The following is a 19,532-nucleotide window of genomic DNA, read 5'->3' as shown; positions in this document are numbered from 1 at the left end:
GTGAATTGGAAACTTCGTCGTTGTAAGGAGAAGCCAAAAAGGTATTGACTGTCTGGGTGAATAGGTATGCTAAAGAATGCGTTTTTCAAGTCAATGACTGAAAAATGCGTTGCTTCCGCATCTATGGCTGTGAGTAGGGTGGAGATGTCTGGAACCACAGGGTGTTGTGGAACGACACATTTATTGAGCTCTCTCAAATCCACCACTAGTCTGTAGACAGGTGGTTTTCCTGGTTCCACTTTTTTATGAGCTGGTAAAACAGGGGAATTGCAAATGTTAGAAGTTGTTTCCTTAATCACACCTGACTGTATTAGGTCCTGAATAAATAACATTAATGCTTGTTCAGCCTGAGGTGGAATTTTGTGTTGCCTTATACGTGGTAGTTTGGCTCCCTCTTTCAGTGTAACCTTGTGAGGTGTTATTTCCATACATCCTACTGTGGTAGAATCAGTGGCCCACAGGGTGTGTGGCAAATCTTTCAAATGCTCATCTAATTCTCTACTTGTGTAGTGGTCCTTGAAATCTCGCAGAAATAGTCTGACATCTGTAGGTGAGCAAACAATGACAGCTCCTAATTCTTTCAATGTTTTTATACCAAGCAAGTTTTCTGGACATGATTTTGTCAATATAAGATGTGTAGTTGTCATGAGGGGACCAACCTGCAAGGGCAGTGGCTTTGACGTGACGTTTGTCACAGGTTGTCCCGAGAAACCCAGAGAAATACTTTTTGAACCCGAGAGAGGAGCCTCTGGGACCTCTTGATGGCTTATTGTTGTTTTACTGGCCCCAGTGTCTAGTAGAAACTTCCTATCCTCCCCAAGAAGTCGGACCTCTATAAATGGACCTGTCTGATCTACTGGAATGGGGATTAGGGGCAGTTTGTCATCTTCTCTCTCTGGGCAACATCATGAGAAATCTGGGTAATATTCAGTGTAGGCGCTGTCTATAATATTCATTTGGGCCATTTGTGTTGTCAGTGGAACTGAAGGTGTTGAACTGTCTAGGAAACCATTCTGTTTTGGCTGATATGGGCGTGGCTGGGTCTTACCAGTAGCCAAATTGTGCTTTAAGACAGGGCAATCTTTAACGAAGTGTCCCATCTTTTTGCAATAATTACAAGTGCTTTTTATATTTGTCTGGCTACTTGGTGTCTGTTGACGCTGGGGTGCAGTTTGGGCTACTAATGCTTTCATCTTTGTGTCTTTCATGCGTTTCTTATCATTTTCTTCTTCATCCCTAATGCGATTCTGGTGATATTGTAGCATTTGTAACACCTGTGGAGGTGTTTGTGCTTGCCAGGTACTTTCTACTTTTAGTACTCTGTCCTTAATGGCTGGCAAGGCGTTATCTACTAATTTGGAAACAAACAGATGCGGGTAAGCTTCACTTGTCGGCGTAAGGCCGCTATTTACCGCAAAACACTTTTCAAGTCTAGTGTAATAATCTCCTATGTCTTCACCATGTTTCTGTTTGCAGGAGGAAATGGCATCCCAGTCCTCCTTTTTCACTGTTAGTAACTGTGGTAGCACCTTTAAAATAGTGCCAGGAAGTGCTTTTAGTCTGTCTCCTATACCTTGACCTGCTACTCTAGTATTTTCGTCATTCTGAAGTTCAGTCCATCTAATATGTTCACCTGCTACTTCCCAATCTTTTTTTCTTAGTTTGTCATATATACCTGATGGCAACAATAATTTCAGAATTGCTGTGATATCAGAAAGAGTATATGTTCCCATCATTAATACATCTCCTAATTCCTTAAAGAATCCAGCAGGATCCTTTGAGTGGAAGGGAACCATCTCTTTCATCCTTAGTAACTCAAGTTTGTCAAGGGTACATAAATGAAGACGCGTTGTAGCGCTCCATTTGTGTCAGCTCTGGGGTGGACCTCTCTCATGGGGAACTGGCGTGTTTGAGGAAGTCTATTAGTTGATCCACACGTATTATGGGGAGATCTATATCCAGTCACTTTCTGGTATTTCAGTCTGAAATCTATAAATGTGCTGAGAAAAACTGAACTATTGTGGAGGAACATGTTATCAGCGCAGTCAGACAGAAAATCTTTGAGTCTTGGATCATGTTTAAAATGAGTGTCATTGAGTGTGATGAGATGTTGTACCATGTAGAGACTTGCTAATCTTTGATGTGAGCGTGGTAATGCTAGAAAAAGTTGGGCTATGAGATCATTGTAATATATCTTATATTGAGAGACCCATAGGGTCGCAGTTCTGGCTATTTCCTCCTCCTCCGGTGTAAGCAGAGGTTCCTGGTCTAACCAGTAGTCTAATGCATTGGATGTATTTTCAAATAACTCATCTGGAGATGACCGTTCAGAGTGACCTTGGAGGAATGTAGGCGGGGGTGTTCGTGAATTAGGGGCGGAAGAACGAACGGGTAGGACTTTTTCAGTAGGTTCAGTAATTTCCTCCTCAAGTTTCTTATTCTCTTCATTTGTTTGCAAGTTTTGCAGAATACGGGTCACATTACGGGTGAACCTGTCTAGTGCATCATTTATAAGTTCTAGACTAGTGTGGTCGGATGCGGAATCTAATAAGTCAAAAAGTGAAACTGGTACATTTCTTTCCTCTGCTTGTATGTGTTTTATTAAACAGCAAAGGAGGAACCTATACATGTGCATTTTTACAGGGTGTGATCTTCTTGTAGTCATAGCGTTAATGGCTCGTGAGTTCTCTCCAGTAGGAAGAAACTCAGAGGCCGCTTGAAGAAACGTGTCAATTGCTGGTAGATGTCTTATTTCTTCCCAGGAGTCATGAAGTATTTTACTTATTCGGCCCGCCTCCCCTGTGTTGCTCGGAGTTGGGTCATAGGGGCAGTCGGGAATTGTTTTACCTGGGTCTGGACCTACGACACCCCCTTCTGGAGTGAGAGGTGGTGCGTTATGTTGTGAAAGGGATGGCGGAGGCAGAGGGTGTTGAATGACTGGAACTTCATAGGGTGGTGGAGTATCTAAGAGAAAATTAGTAAAAGTATCCTCTGGTAGTGGGGCTGTAGGCTGTGCTGATGCAATGTTAAGGTTTTCAGGTGCAGATGGCAATACAGGATAAAAACCAGTAGAAATGGCTGATTGTTCCCTTTTATTCCTTTCATTAACTACTTCTTTCCCTATTTCTTGTAACTGTTCTTTCTTGGCCTGCTCTGACATTCTCTTACCCTTTTCAACTTTATGCAATTCCTTCTGTTGCCTCCTATGGGCTTCTTTTCTCCATAATTCTACTGAGTCACTCTGTGACTGGCGGACTCTCTTTTTCTTCCATAACTGTTCCTCTAATTTCATAATACACTCCGTATCAAAACTACCATTTTCAGGCCATCTATATCTGAGTTCTAGGTCTTTAGTATATTCTACCCATAGATCACAATAAATAAGTGCACCGACACCATGTTTTGCATGCATGAAGTGTCCTGGAGTATCCCGAGGAGGAAGGGGAATTTCCTTCTCAAGAATACTCCTTTTGGTTGCCATCTTACGTATTTTCGAGAAAATAGGCATGATGGCAAGACTTTCAAAGATTTTAGAAGTGAGAAAAACACAAACAGAACAAATATCTTTACCGTACCCACGAAAGAGGTGAGTCCGTCTTTTATACTAGTTTAGTAGTCCTCACAAAATAAGTGAGAAACCCACAAAAACATGTATCTTTACCGTGCCCACAAGGTAGTGAGTCCGTCTTTTATACTAGTTTTAGTAGCTCTCACCAAAGATAGGTGAGAAACCAACAAAACGGGTATCTTTACCGCCCCCACAAAAGCTGTGGGTTCGTTTTTATACTTTTCAGCAGTACTCACCGAAAAACAACTGGAAGGCCCCTTGAAGATTTTGGGAAAATGCGGCGCGCAGTTTCAAGGTGGGATTTGTAGAACCTCGGACTCGTCTGCTTCGCAGGTTGGACTTTTGTTCAGGACGTTCCGCTATTACCTCACCGCCTCGTGTGTATGCTGGGCCGCAGTCGGTCCCCCTCTGCGCCTCGAGGGAGTTAGCAGGAATTCAACGGTCAGGAGGGGACAGTACCGGGTCCAATATCGCCGGCGCGTGGGGGAAAGGGAAGGTCCCTATTCCGGGCGCCAATTAATGTGGTAAATTAAATTTACTTATTACCTCATTTCTGAATTTCTATGCTTAATAAATCATAATTTCTTGTCAATGCAAAGCGAGGAGTCCGTGGTGCTCAAATGAAGGAGGAGAAGACCAATAACTCGAGTTAAGGGGAGCGCTTCCAGCACCAAGCGGGCACAGGAGCAATCTCTCAAGTCCCTCTCTTGAAGTGGGGTGTCTTTATTTTAAACAGCAGAATATTTATACAGTCTTGGTCACAAGGCAAAATAGAGGAACAAACAGGTCGTGGCAGATAGAGGAACAAAGATCAGCAAGAGGAGCAGAGTGTGAAGAAATGGGGGTGTGTCTTAGGCTTCGTCAGGGGACTTGCGATGTGAAATAGTCTGACAGTTGGAAGGGGGAGGCTTCCTCATTTGGGGTTTGTGCTCGTGCTTCATGTCAGAAACATGAACCATCTCTGCGGGGGGGGGGGGCAGGAACTCATGTACTGGTTTCCCGGACTTGGCAGAAACCACAGAGACAGATGGTGAAAATGAGGAAGGCCAGGTGCAGGGGTGTCGTGCTCGTGGTCGGGGTCTTGGGACACCAAAGGGTGAATTAAAAACAAAATGGTGCCGGCTTTAAGGTGGGCAATTATTAATCGCGCAAAGGGGATCGCGCAAAGGGGCATAATTAGATTGCGCAGAGGGCAGCGAAGGGGCATAATTATAGATTTTATTTCCACAGGTGGACACTGGAGACAGTCTGCCTGTTAAAAGTAAGATTTACAGGCAACTTGATCATGTCAGGGACTGTATCAGGACAGAAGTCCAAAAGATGTTGGAATTGGGAGTCATTGAGCCCTCAGAGAGCCCTTGGGCCAGTCCAGTAGTCCTTGTGCCAAAACCTCACATCCAGGGGGGTAAGAGAGAGATGTGGTTTTGTGTGGATTACAGAGACCTCAATGCTGTCACTAGGGCAGATGCCCATCCAAGCCCTAGGGCAGATGAACTCATAGACAAATTGGCGTCTGCCAAGTTCTTGAGCACATTTGACCTAACAGCTGGCTACTGGCAGATTTCAACCCCAGGAGGACATTATCAATTTGTGGTGATTCCCTTTGGTCTGAAAAATGCACCTGCCACATTTCAAAGGTAGGTGAACCATGTCCTCTCAGGCCTGGATGACTACTGTGCAGCTTATCTAGATAATATTGCTGTCTTTAGCTCCACCTGGTAAGAATACCTGATCCACCTTAAGAATGTTTTGGAGGCCCTGCAAAAGGCAGGCCTAACTATCAAGGCTACCAAGTGCCAGATAGGGCAGAGTTAGGTTGTATCTCTGGGCCACCTTGTAGGTGGAGGCCAGGTTCAACCATTGCAGAGCAAAATCCAGACCATAAAGGACTGGACTGCTCCAACCACCCAGACTCAGGTCAGAGCTTTCATGGGCCTGACTGGGTACTACAGGAAATTTGTCAAGGGGTATGGTTCCATTGTGACACCCCTTAATGAGTTAACTTCCAAGAAAATGCCAAAGAAAGTTCAGTGGACAGTACGCTGTCAAAAGGCATTTGATGACCTGAAGCAGGCCATGTGCACTGCACCTATTCTGTAAAGTCCAGACTACTCCAAAGAATTCGTTGTTCAAACAGATGCTTCTGAGGTGGGGGTAGGTGCTGTTCTTTCACAACTGAATAAAGATGGTCAAGACCAGCCAGTAGCTTTTATTAGCAGAAGGCTGACCCCTAGAGAGAAACGTTGGTCAGCTATAGAGAGGGAGGCCTTTGCTGTGGTTTAGGCACTGAAGAAACTGAGGCCATACTTGTTTGGTACTCACTTCAAGATTCAACCAGACCATAAGCCCCTCTTGTGGCTAAACCAGATGAAGGGTGAAAATCCCAAACTGTTCAGGTGGTCCATTTCCCTACAGGGGATGGACTTTACAGTGGAACATAGACCTGGGAATGACCATGCCAATGTAGATGGGCTCTACAGATATATCCACTTAGAACATGAAGACTCAACTGGTCATGGTTAGTTTAATGTCCCTGCATTTGGGGGGGGGGGTGTAGGAGAGTAGGGTCTGCTTCCTATGTTCACTCCCACTTTTTGCTGTGTTTCACTGTTTTTTCGACTCTAGACTGGCTGTGGCCCTGCTAATCAGGACCACAGCCTAGCTGTACACTCTCTAAACTGTTACTATGTACTTTAGGTACATACTAGATTAGGTATTGGGTCACCTTTGTGAGCCCCTGTATAGTGTACCATAGGTACACAGGGCATAGGTGCATCCAAGGCCTACCTTAGTACCCAAACCCCCTACCAGACTAGCAATCAGTGACTCATTGGTTCTTCGTCCTAAAGCAAAAACACCAATGATTAGTCAACCCAGAACAGGCGACTTAGATTACCTCAAGTAAGGTGGATAACAAGAGCACTCTTTCGTTACAGTCTTACACCAGTCCAAAACAAGGAGTAAATAGAGACACGTGCAAGTTTGAAATGTTTATTTCTAACGCCGTGATCTCATGCGCAGTACCTTAGATAATACAAGCAAGCATATTATCAGAAACAAGGTTGTCAGCATTGTTACTATTCCACAAAATACAAAGGGAGAAAGCATGTTAGAATGCTAGCAGGTAACAGGTTTAAAATATACCTAGATTTCACCCTCCCTAGCTAGTGAATTAGTTTATAACTAAAGAAGGTCTCATAGGATTACATGGGTGGCCCCATACCTCTTGTACTCAGCAGAAGTGGATCACATCGAGTTTTGCACAAGCTGTCAGCATACAAATGTTCTCCAAGTGCCCGTGATCATGCCTGTACAGTGCATTATTAAACGCGCCAGTATCAGAGGTGGCCGCAGCTGCATATGTGTTATGGCTTGAATGTGCGTGGATCATTCCGAATAACAGACACAGTGTCCAAGATAACCTTGACGGCTCAGGCTCTCACTGTACAGACTAAACTAGGGAGGCAGTTTAGAAATGTAGCATAACGAGCTATTCTCATGTGAAGGAAATTACTCAGACTTCTGTAAACAATATTGCAAGTGCGTGTTGTGTGCAAAGCTGAGCAGGAAAGTAAAAAATGGCGTTTAAGCTCCTAATAAACCAATGCAAACTTAACATGGTGTGAATGTAAGGCTCATCCCCACTACAGTCCACACATAAATTAGTGTCACTGGTGATAGATGCCGACTTCAAAGGCAACCAGGGACGTGACTGTTCAGGCGAGGCGTCCGCATCTCCCAGATCCCCAGGGTCCCCACCCGCTGAGGTGGAGTGCAAAAGTGATGGAGCCGGAGGAGAGGTGGTCGGTGGAACACAACTGGCAAGGAAAGCCTGTTTAAGGTGGGAGAATGTTTTGGTACTTGTGCCAGTGTCCCTAGCCCATGTGGGCGGGGGTGGTTGGGGTCAGTGGCCGAAGCACCGGAAGAGAGACCCACGGAGGGGTTCTGTGTGGCTCTGGCCAACCGTTCCCATGCCTGGTCTATCTTGCGTGACAACATCTCCTCATGAGGAGTCATGGCCTGCTCCATGGCCTTGTGGTTAGACATGTCGAAAGCATCATAGAAGTCGTCACCCCAGGGAAGGGCCGCTAAAGGGTCCTCTTCCCACTGATCATCTTGATAGGTATCATCATGGGAGGCTTCCATGTTAAATATTAGAAACAAAGACCCAAAAATTAGACCATAAGTACAAGAGACTGGGTGTCAGCCGGATGTGGGTGAGCAGTGCTCACAATGAAGGCCCGAGGCCTGGGTCCCAAACAGCCTGGTGCTGAAAATACATAGAAATATTTAGGGCAGCCTGCTCTTAGATGGTCCCTTTAGCAAATGCCTATTGAGCGTTATTGGCCTAAATAGACACCCACAGCAGATAGATTCTGCAGCTCTGCTTCACAGCAGGTATAGACCCGAAATCGGGTGTTCAAGGGGGCGTTAGGCCGGTTTAAAATAAACGCGCCTGATAAAAATGAGCGCAGACCCGAGTTAGGCGTCAGAGCAGGCAAGAAGGCTCCCGCGGCGATGCATCTCTGGGTTACGTCTGTTGACTTGAAGCGCGGGAACCCAGACGCGCTTGCCGCGTCAGAGACGCCGCTAGACGCCCTCTGGCGGTGTCAAACGAGCACCGCGAGCCGGCACCGAGACGGCCTCTAGTGAGCTAAAGTGCTACCACGGCCCGAGCGGAGTGCCGAGTGCCGCAAGTATACGGCAATAAGAAATCAAAGAAATCGGCAAAGGTGGGCGACGCGCGTCAGCAGAAAATGGTGCGCGCATTCGTTAGAACCGCGCTGAGGAGACGACAAACAGTGCCGATCGCTACCACAGCGCAACACACAGCAACAAGAAAAATTCCAAGTCAAACACCAACACAATATTCCAAATGCAATACTCAGAAGATTAACCTCAGTAAAGTATAGAAGATCATCATTATTAACAAGTGAATAAAAAGAGGTGACTTTATCTTGGCTGCAAGCAGCGAAGAAAGAGGAAGCATGGACGTAGACAGAGGACTATCAGCACCCTGGGGTCTCCTGATTGGTGCACTGGATGGGACACTCTATATGTGGACACTCTATTGTTTTTTGATGGGCATTTCTTTTGGTTCATGGGAATAGTAGTTGTTTTACTTTATCTGATAATATTTACGAAAATAAAAAATGTTAAACAAAAAGTACATAGTTATGTAAACTTTTTTTTCTTGTGCAGTAGGGCATTTTCAGGAGAGATTTTAAATCTGGCTTAGATAGAACTGCTCCTAAAATCTTTTGGTATAAACGATCAATTGTGTTTTCATTGTTTAAGTTTGCGACACAGATTCAGGGTTTCTTCCTGCCTGCCATGAAGGTAAAAGACACTAAGGGGCAGATTTATGAAGGCCTTGCGCCGCCGGTGCGTCATTTTTAACATGGGAAAAAGTGACGCACCGGTGGTGGAAGGCCTTCATAAATCTGCCCTTAAGGACATATGTGGTTTTTATGAAGGGGGATGGTGTGACTGTGTGTTATTGGGAATAAACTATCCTGTGCTGCACATTATAAGGATATTGCAAGTCAACTCTGGCTACCATGACCTTTTGACCCCTCTTTGACTTGCAATGTCATTAAAATATATGACAGGGGGCACTTTATCCCACATTCAACTCATACATGTATTTCTCACATACCCCCATCCAGCACCCACCAAGCACTGGGTCCCATAACATACACTATGGGTGTTTGCAAAACATTTCCAACAGAACATGACAACAAAAACAACAGCCTTCAACCAAAAACCGTGTGCAGTGTAGCCTGCTAAACACCTGGTAAATACACTAGAGACCCACATAGGAGTGGAACACGTGTTACTATAGAAATGCTACAGTACCCATTGCTAATATTTGCAAATAAGTGTGTGACCTGATCTAAGTGCATCCTTCCACAGTGAGGTAAGCTGCAGTGCGGCAGGCCCTCTGTGCATCAAACTACTGGAGAAAAATAGTCTTTTAACTTAGAGAACTTCTCCCAAACAACATCTCTTCAGCAACAAGAGGGCAGGCACCAAGTACCTACAGATTGTTCATGTGTGTGCGTGACATCAGGGCGTGACCTTTAAAACAAACTGAAAGTGAAACCACCTCTGCCCAGTGTTAGCCATTCCAAGCAGCAGTACAAAGCATAGCACATCAAAGCCAGGCTGTGAGAAGCGCCTCAGAGCACAGAGACCGCACAGGGACACCCCAGGCGCTGTGCATGGTCTTTTCATACGAGGGCGGCTGCGATGCATGAGCTGCCAACAATGTCCCAGCACCGGCCCAGCCGGATCCCCAACCTAAGCCCCGCCCAGGAGGCCCCGCCCAGAATCACACGTCAATCACGAGCAGACACGAGACGTTCCCTGACTGCAGAGCTGAGAGCAAACCGAGGGCGGATTTAGCAAGTGTTTGCACTGCCATAAAGTGGAGCAAACCTGTGAAATTTGATTTAAAAGGTGCTGGGTTTTTTCTTCTGATACAGCACTTTGAGCTGCTTTGCATCAAGGGAGTGTAAGATTATTGGAAGTTTTGTTTCAGCAGAAGCACCCAAGGATTTTGACACAATAACAGATCTACAAACAAATCGGTGCAAATCTTTTTCTTCGAATGTTAGTAGAGAGGACGTTGCTACAGAACCGAGGGACGGTTGAATGGGAATGCCAATGTACCGCTCAGGAAACGCCACTTAACACAAAACAATGCACTGGGCAACTCCCCAATGCAAAACCTGGCCTGCACTCTATAGTAAAACAACCCAGTACTTTGTGACAGCTTCGGTCACATTAATGAACCAAATGTTTGCAATCTGGACCTTCATGTCTGCTGCACTGTACTGTGCAATGTGCAGAAGGACCTACACTTACCCTAGTGGAGGATTTTGTACTGATAGGACCTACACCCAGCACACAACCTGCACTACATATCAGGAACATGGTGCCAATGTCAGCGAATCTTTTCGTGCACCAGCACAGGGAGTGGGATTAGCAGCCAGCCCTCTTTTATATAGTTTTGTACTCATTTCTACCCAAGATGCCGAGTAATATTTAATTTTCATGAAAGAAGGCAGTAGGAATGAAAAAAATAGAACTCCCCAGTGTCAGAGCAGCAGATATAGTTAAATTAGGGCAATGCATCTTGACAATGGCCCAGTGGCAATAATGCCACCTGCTATGCTAGAGTAGTGTGGCTCACTGGTTAGAGGCGGCAGGCCTGAGAGCAGAAGTCGGCCCGGGACCAGGGTTCAATTCCCGACGCGGCAGGGTCGTGGACCTTGGTCAGCGGACTCGATAATTCTCGCTTCGGTGCTTACTCTAATCAGGGGTTCCACTCGGCAACTCTGGGCATTAGCTTGCCTAATCTCCACAACGGCCCCGCCAATTCCGGGGATGCCTGGCTCCACCTTGGGGACTCCCAGCAAGGGACCATCCCACAGGGAAAGCCAGGACGGGTTCCCCAGAGTTTTACAGCGCCGGGACGCCCCGTTGCTGGGGCAGCTGTGCGCTTTACAAGTATACTACATTTACATTTACATCAGTACTCAATGTGCAGCGGTGATCACTGCATCTACAAAGTCCAGCTGATCTGATATGCATATGATAGGATGTACATCCTTTTCCCTGAAGGAACACGGCAACATATCAGTGCAAGAAAATAGCCAGCAAAATGGAATACTTTCAGCCATATCCTGAATGACTTTCAGATTAATGGCCGCTCCCAGTTTAGAAACTTTGCAAATAAATTGCCATATTGTGCAATTTACACCTCGACTGTCATGGACTGTGATAAAAAATGTACACATGTTACTAAAGGTTCTGTAGGGCACTCAAATAATCAGTAAAACAAGGATGACTTATGTAAGAAACTGGATTACAGATTGAGGGGTGGGTAAAACCCTAACCAAGCAGCAACAAGAATCCTTGCCAAGGTAAAATCAGAAGAAACCCCCAAATCAACCTGTGCTTAATCCTGTGGTAGCCTGGCACAAAATCAGTCAGGCTTAATTTAGAGGCAATGTTTAAAATATGTATGCAGCACTTCAAACAGCAGTAAAGTAGAAGACAAAACAAAAAGGGGAGAGGATGTGGCCTAACGGCCACATCGCTTGATCTCAAATCCGGGAAACCAGTACTGAGTCCCGGCAGGGATGCTCAACATCCTGTGATTCTGGGCAAATCACTTCATCTCCCTGAGCCTAACAAAAATTAATGTGTCTTTGTGTAACACAACTGGTGCTCATGTAAAGTGCTCCGATACCTGATACCTTCGGGTCAAGTTTCACACTGTATAAAAGTCCAAGAAAAAATATAGAATAAAATGTAATGAGTAATTTAAGATCAAACAACAAGTATCCAATTAGTAGAACCCGAGATATCGAATTTCAAAGATTTGATTGAAAACTGCACCAAAAAGCACAAATAAATGTGGTAATTTAGAGGTGCTGAACCAGGACAAATTCACAATTTCAGGCCAATCACAATGGAATGGTGGCCAGCTACAGGGACAATGTTAGGCCTGCTTAACAGAGTACCTTATATACTGGTTGCTGAGTGATTCAAAGTCCCACATCGAGGATGCATGGCGCAGCACAGGTGAAGTGAGGGCCTGCGTAAGAGATGCGTTGAGCAGCATCAGTTCCGAAGGGGTGCGAGAAGGTGATTTGAGTTACTGCGAAGGAATGAATCATATAATGGTGGTTCTGGGGAGCTGTGGTGGTGATGCAATGTTTTTCATGAAGATGCACCTTACAGTGCGGACCCAAGGAGCTGTAGAGGCAATGGAATGTCCTGTGTGAAGGTACCTCACACAGCAGCAGTTTTGAGGGACTGCAAGCTACAATGCAAAGGCCCCCATATCACATTAGCAATTCTGAAGAGCAGCAGGACTGTAATTTGAAGTCCTGGGGAGAAGTCGTGCAGTGGTTCCAATTGCGGAGTTTGCAAAGGCGGTTCTTTTCACTGCATAGGTTCTGCTGGGACCACATATGGGCTGCGAGAGCACTATGAGGCCCACTGTCGGGGTGGGCCTCAGCCAGGCCTATCCATGCTAGGGGTTAGCCCTTCTCTACACAAGTCCTCAGACCAATAGAATAGGAGTTAGCACGGAAACTGGAATATAAAACAAAGAATTTATTAACCTCATGAGGTGGAACTACATTAACACAACACCCTTCGGTAGTGTATGAAGTAGCACACTGTACAGAAGGAGCATGGTCCTTTTATACCCACACATGGGTTCAAAAGAAAGCGGTACAAGTACAAAAAGCACGTTTTAGGTACATATAAGGTCAAACAGAAAATGCACAGTCAACAAGAAGGAGGAGCTAGCAATGGCTGTTTTTGGCAAACACATCCTGAAATTTACAAACTAAAGACAGCTGCATGGACAGCTGCAAGCTCAACTGAGCATGTGAAGAGTAGAAGAGGCTAAATATAGTTTGTTACTAGGCAGATTACTAGAGCAAACAACACTAAGGAAGGACAGAGTACATGGTGAGCACGTGGTAGCACATGGCGGACAAGATGGCTGCCAAAAACAAGATGGCTTCAGCTAGATGCTAACTCCGATCGCCACCAAATTACAACAGAGGGCCCTTTTAGCATTAGCTTAAGACATTCGTTCATCAGGAGCGAAGGGAAGCCCCGCGCCGCAAGTGCATCTGCCAGTGTGTTGGGCTCTCCTAGTGTGGAGAGAGCCCCGCAGATGCCGACACCAGCGAGAGGAGCACGCCGCAGGAAGGAGACCGGTCCCCCAGCGAGCAGCCCCGTGAGTTAGGGCTGGGTCAGGGCACGGGGGACATTCCTGCTTCCGCTCCCATGTGGAGCCCAGAGTTAGGGCGGCCCCGGATAGCAGTGGGCCGTCCCACAGTTGTACCGAGCCATGCGTGACTCCAGCGATGGCCACAATGATCGAGAAGACCCCAGTGGGGGTCCTGAGGGCCAGGGGGCCCGTGTTCTTGCCCCTGAGGGCCCCAATGTTTTCTAGAAGCCTAGAGGGCTCCTAGGGGGCACAGTCGCTTTTAAAGCCCCAGTGCGTGGGGACATGTGCATTTTCAGAGCCTAGAGTGCTCCTTCGTGTTTTTACCTCATTATTTCCCAAGCCTAGATGGCTCCAACGCAGGGCACATTTGTGTTCAGAGCCTAGATGGATCCAGCATTTGGCGCAGTCTTTGTCCTGAGGGCCAGTGAGGGCCCATGCCACAGTTTTGAGTTCACAGCTGCCCAGCAAGTAGTGGGCAGCTGCACCGTTTAGGTATTTCTTTCAGGGTCAGGGGGCCTGTTCTTGGTGAACCTAGGAGTGAGTCGCCCCCACTTTGGCGTCCACAGCTGCGCAGCACTTAGTGCCAGCTGCAGCGTTTAGGCCCTGTTATTGTTCCCAGCTGCCCAGCAAGTAGTGGGCAGCTGCAATGTTTAGGTTTGGGCAGATGGCACACCTCTGACCGGCGCTGCATTGGCAGCGCACCCTGACATTCTGGACACAGGGCATTTGAGCCCCTTCTTGAGATGGCCAGTTGGCCAGCGGGCTGGTATGGGGAATAGACCCCGCGGACAACATAGAACGAGTTTCTCATGCTTTCTCCTGCTCTGTAGAAGAGTCTTCATCTGACTCATGAGGAGCAGAAGGAAGAGTATATGGAGTTGGAGAACGATCTAACAAAAAAGAATCATCTTGTGGTTTATGAAGGATAGGATAGAGGGGCCGCCGAACAGCATATTGGCCAGTTACCTGTAAATGGCGTTCCCTATCCTCTCTCTCTTTTAGTTCGTTCATTTCTTTATTTTTCAACTCTAATGCTTTCACATAAATAGTCTTTCATTGTTCCTTTTCAATAAAGGCTTGCTCTCGCTTCAATTGTTCACGCACTTCTTTCTCCCACATTCGTACACAGTCAAACATATCTTTGCCTAGTCTTTCGCTTAAACATACATTGTTCCACATACTGAATCTTTCATAATTCAAATGACCCATGCATAGGTCAACGCAACTCAGGATCCTAGCTAGTGTATTTATTCCATAACGTGCTGTACATTATAGAAGAAATACCATACTTCATATACATGTCCCTATTAGGCGTCCCCTCCAGGGGGGCCGGTTGTGTCTCCTCAAGTCTTAAACTGGTACCATCACAAAAGCAACAAATTCTACGAAGTGTGCTAGAAACAGGCATGCCAAAAATAGTGCAGAATATGCAGTATTATAACCAAAGTAGCACTTAAGGCACGCTTATACGTTGCGCCATTCAAATCTTATTCAAAGTAGAGAAAAGTCTCTTCATTACCTGCCTATAGAAATTGCAATTTATATATTCACATCAATTTCCAAAATTGGCCAATACAAATTCCAAAAGCCACAGCAAGCGTCGCAAAATGACCTTACAAATCCCAGGCATTAAACCAACAGCAAAGTGTTGCATCAAAATAACCCTTCCAATCACTTGGTGTCCAGATTCCAACTGCCAAGTTCTCAAATCAACCAAATGGTCACTGCACGGCGAATCAAAAGAAGAGATCTCAGTCGGGGACCGGCACGACCTGGATGGTCAGATCAGAAAGAGAAGAAAAACGCAGTGGTTTGCCAAGACGCAGGTCTCCTCCGGCAATGATCGTCCGCAGCGAGATTCCAATCCTTCGGTTCAACCACTCCTTTGGGCATCCGAGTCGCCGATGATCCCCACTGGTTGGGCGCCAATTTGTCGGGGTGGGCCTCAGCCAGGCCTACCAATGCTAGGGGTTCACCCTTCTATACACAAGTCCTCAGACCAATAGAACAGAAGTTGGCACGGAAACTGGAATATAAAACAAATAATTTATTAATCTCATGAGGTGGAACTACATTCACACAACACTCTTCGGTAGTGTTTGTAGTAGCACACTGAACAGAAGGAACATGGACCTTTTATACCCATACAGGGGCTCAAAAGAAGTACAAAAAGCAGGTTTTAGGTACATATGAGGTCATACAGAAAATGCACAGTCAACAAGAAGGAGGAGCTAGCAATGGCTGTTTTTGGCAAACACATCTGACATTTACAAACTAAAGACGACTGCATGGACAGCTGCAAGCTCAACTGAGCATGTACAGAGTGGAAGAGGCTAAATATAGTTCGTTCCTAGGCATAATACAGGAGCAAACAACACTAAGGATGGACAGAGCACATGGTGAGCACGTGGTAGTACATGGCAGACAAGATGGCTTCAGCTAGATGCTAATTACGATCGCTGCCAAATTGCAACACCTCTACCAAGGGTCAATGACTGGGGCGGCACCACTTGCGAGCAAGACTCACAGCAAGCAGAGTCTAGGTGCTGGGTGCAAGGTGATTGTAGCATGTTCGTCCCTGAGGCTCTGATCAGGTGGCCAGACAGCTAGCTGTTGGAGGCACTCTTGTGGTCCTGTGTTCAAGATGGAGGTACAATTCTTCTTACTTAGGCAGGAGGACAGCACAGCCGCAGAGAGGGGCAGCAGAGTGGCAGTCCTTCTTGCAGCAGAGAAGCACAACTCTCCTTCTTCTGAGTCTTCCACAGGTCCAGCTGTGTACTGAAGAGTTGGGTCCAATGGTCCAATATAAATACCTTGGGCCCACTTTGAAGTAGGGGAGGTTTATAGAGGCCTCCACCCTCCCTGAGCTGTCAGGCATCGCATTCCTCCCTGTCCTGGACCACAGTATGTATGGGGACACATAAGTATATCGATAAACCCTTTGTGAGTGTGCTCAAACAGAGGCTTTGTGATATAAAAGTGGTGTATGTGACATCCCCCCATCCTGCTAGTGATGGCTCATCCTGACAGCCCTAAGCTCCCTTTGGCACTTTGGGTGGAATACGTGCAGACAAACTGATAGTTACACCAACTCATGTGACCCAGGATACAAGCACCAAATAGTTAGTTCAAGAAAATTAAACCTTTCTAATAATGACATTTTCAGAATTGTGAAAATCTGACTTTACCATTAAAGTTAGTTTTAAATTATAATTCTTTAGACATCACGACTCCCCTTTCCACCTGCTCCCAATTGAAAGTCATCACTTATCAAAAGCAATAAACTAATCCAAAGTTATCCTAATGGAGAGGCAGAACATGCAGTAGTGAGAAATAAATTTAAGAGTTTTTTAGTACCAAAGCATGTAAAATTTGAAAGTACATTCCCTACCTTTTATAATACATTTCAACCTGCCCTCTGTACTGTTTAGGGCTTACCATAGGGGTGCCTTATATGTATTTAAAATAGAAGGTTTAGGCCTGCAAAAAGGACTATATTGCCTGTTTCAAATTGCAGTTAAAAATGTGCACACACAAGCTGTAATGGCAAGTCTGAGACATGTCTGAAATTGCTTTCTAAAGTGGGTGGTACAATCAGTGCTGCATGTCCACTATTAGAAGCCCTGGGTACATGTTACTCCACCTTGCTAGAGACGTATACATATTTGAAATATGCCAATAAGATGAAGCCAATTGTACTGTGTTTTAGGGAGTGAGCACAATCACTTTAGTACTAATTAGCAGCGGTAAGGTGCACAGAGCTGTAAGACCAGCAAAAATATGGTCAGAAAGATCAGATGGTAAAGGCAAAACATTTGGAGGAAGACCACCCTAACACTGACAGGTTAAAAATGTTATCTGGTTAACATTTTGCAGTGCTTTTGGAGGTTCTCTCCTAGAGAAAACTTTTAAATAATTAACCAAAAAGCCAGAATTTATAGAACAATGAGCATGTGAAATAAATGAAAAATGTGTATGTTTTATGGGCAGTCCCGATGGGTAATTAGTTTACAACTGTGATGCTTTTATGTTGCACCAGACAAGGCTTAGACTTCCCTTGAATACTTGGGAAGGTTACTTTAATCTGTCAATTAAATGTCTAATGTTTGCTCATCCTTCAATCCATATGTTATTCTTTCTTTTCTCCTGCAATTTATTCATTGATTCCATCCCTGTTTCCATCTATGATCAACAGAAATGGAAATGTAGGAAGTTCTACAGAGCTTTGGCTTTGTCCATATGGTGAGCAACCTTTGTGCTCAGTGGTGCTGAAAATAGGGGTGCTGGATGTGCTGCAGCACCCCAATGAAGCCTCCAAGAGTTTATCTTCCATAAAACAGTATTTTGTTTAATGCAAACACTGTCAAAGAGCTATTCTTGGACAGCGGCCCCACTGTACAAATATCCCAGCACCACTTCGTGTGCGTCTATCACATAGATCATTCTCTTTCTCTTTTTCAATGGTTAGCACATTGGACAGGTCAGGGTGAAGCAAGTGCATAAGATATCAATATCGTGAGATTTGAAGGTACATACCTTTAACATAGTCAACTATGATGTTGGAAAAATAAATCTATTTTAAACAGTTATAGTTCAAACAGATCTACAAACATGCCAAAAAGATACATATGTAACTACTGAAGGAAATTTTCAGAGGGGGGGTGGCGGGGTGAGGGAAAGGTTGTATATAGATTGGGAATAGTGCTTATAGAGGTTATTTTGCCTTCACTGGTTCGGTGTTCAAGCCATGTGGACACTTGGGTTAGGAATCAAATGAAGGAATAGAACATTGTTAATGAGTGATCACTGGATCACTGGACCTCGAGACTCAATAGTGAGTAGTGCTATGTTGGTAAGGTAAGTGGACATCTTGATACTAGAGGTCTACTTCAATCAATCAATCAATCAATCAATCATAGCATTTGTAAAGCACACCACACACCCGTGAGGGTCTCAAGGTGCTGGGGGGGGGGAGCTGCTACTGTTCGAAGAGCCAGGTCTTGAGGAGTCCCCTGAAGGTTAAGAGGCCTTCGGTCTGTCCATCACCACCCCTTGTTGTTAAATATTTTGTCCACCCTAAGCGTGGAAGGGTATACTCAGATGTGAGTCCCTTGCTCATTGCACCATCAGGATTCAAGTAAGCCGGGCCGACGACGGCTGAAATGCCAGAAACCGGTCCCCGGAAGCTTGTTTCCTTCCCAGTGTAAGAATTGGCTTGGTAGTTTGGTTTGCCCTGTTCCCATCATGCACTGGGACAGGAACAGACTAATTTGCATATAGCCAGGTTCTGAACTGGGATGGTGCAGTGAGCTAAAAAACGGTGTTGGATCTAGCCCTGATCTCTTGACTGGGTGAGAGTATTCTGCTTAATTCAGAAACTCTGTCCATCACCACCCCTTGTTGTTAAATATTTTGTCCACCCTAAGCGTGGAAGGGTATACTCAGATGTGAGTCCCTTGCTCATTGCACCATCAGGATTCAAGCAAGCCGGGCCGACGACGGCTGAAATGCCAGAAACCGGTCCCCGGAAGCTTGTTTCCTTCCCAGTGTAAGAATTGGCTTGGTAGTTTGGTTTGCCCTGTTCCCATCATGCACTGGGACAGGAACGGACTAATTTGCATATAGCCAGGTTCTGAACTGGGATGGTGCAGTGAGCTAAAAAACGGTGTTGGATCTAGCCCTGATCTCTTGACTGGGTGAGAGTATTCTGCTTAATTCAGAAACTCTGTCCATCACCACCCCTTGTTGTTAAATACTTCGGTCTGCCGTAGGCAGATGGGGAGGGTGTTCCACATCTTGGCGGCGAGGTGGGACTTGTCCTGATCCGTTATAGAAAATACGGGTGGATAATGGATAGTGGTGGGATCTGTATAAGGAAAAGTAGAAGGCCTTGATTGTCTCTGTTTCACTGTAGGGGTTGATGTAGTAAGTAGAAAATGACCCACGTGGATCATTCTCAATGCACAAGGCTGATCGGTTCCTTTACACAAGCCAATGCTAAAGGCTGGTGTCCGATGCTATGGGCTTCTTCTGTTTATTATGAAACAATACAGACAAATGCCTTTCACCTGAACTATTTACTGTTTAAGGCACATCATAAACCCAAAAGGCATTTAGGGATTATTGTAGTAGGTTTTTGGTTTTGGTTACGTTCTCTAACAAACCTTTAGGGAAGACAATTTGCACTTTGGTGATCCTTGG

This window comes from Lissotriton helveticus, chromosome 4_1 (genome assembly GCF_964261635.1).
Source record: "Lissotriton helveticus chromosome 4_1, aLisHel1.1, whole genome shotgun sequence".
Taxonomy (NCBI): domain Eukaryota; kingdom Metazoa; phylum Chordata; class Amphibia; order Caudata; family Salamandridae; genus Lissotriton; species Lissotriton helveticus.
Note: the sequence above shows the minus strand (reverse complement) of the source record.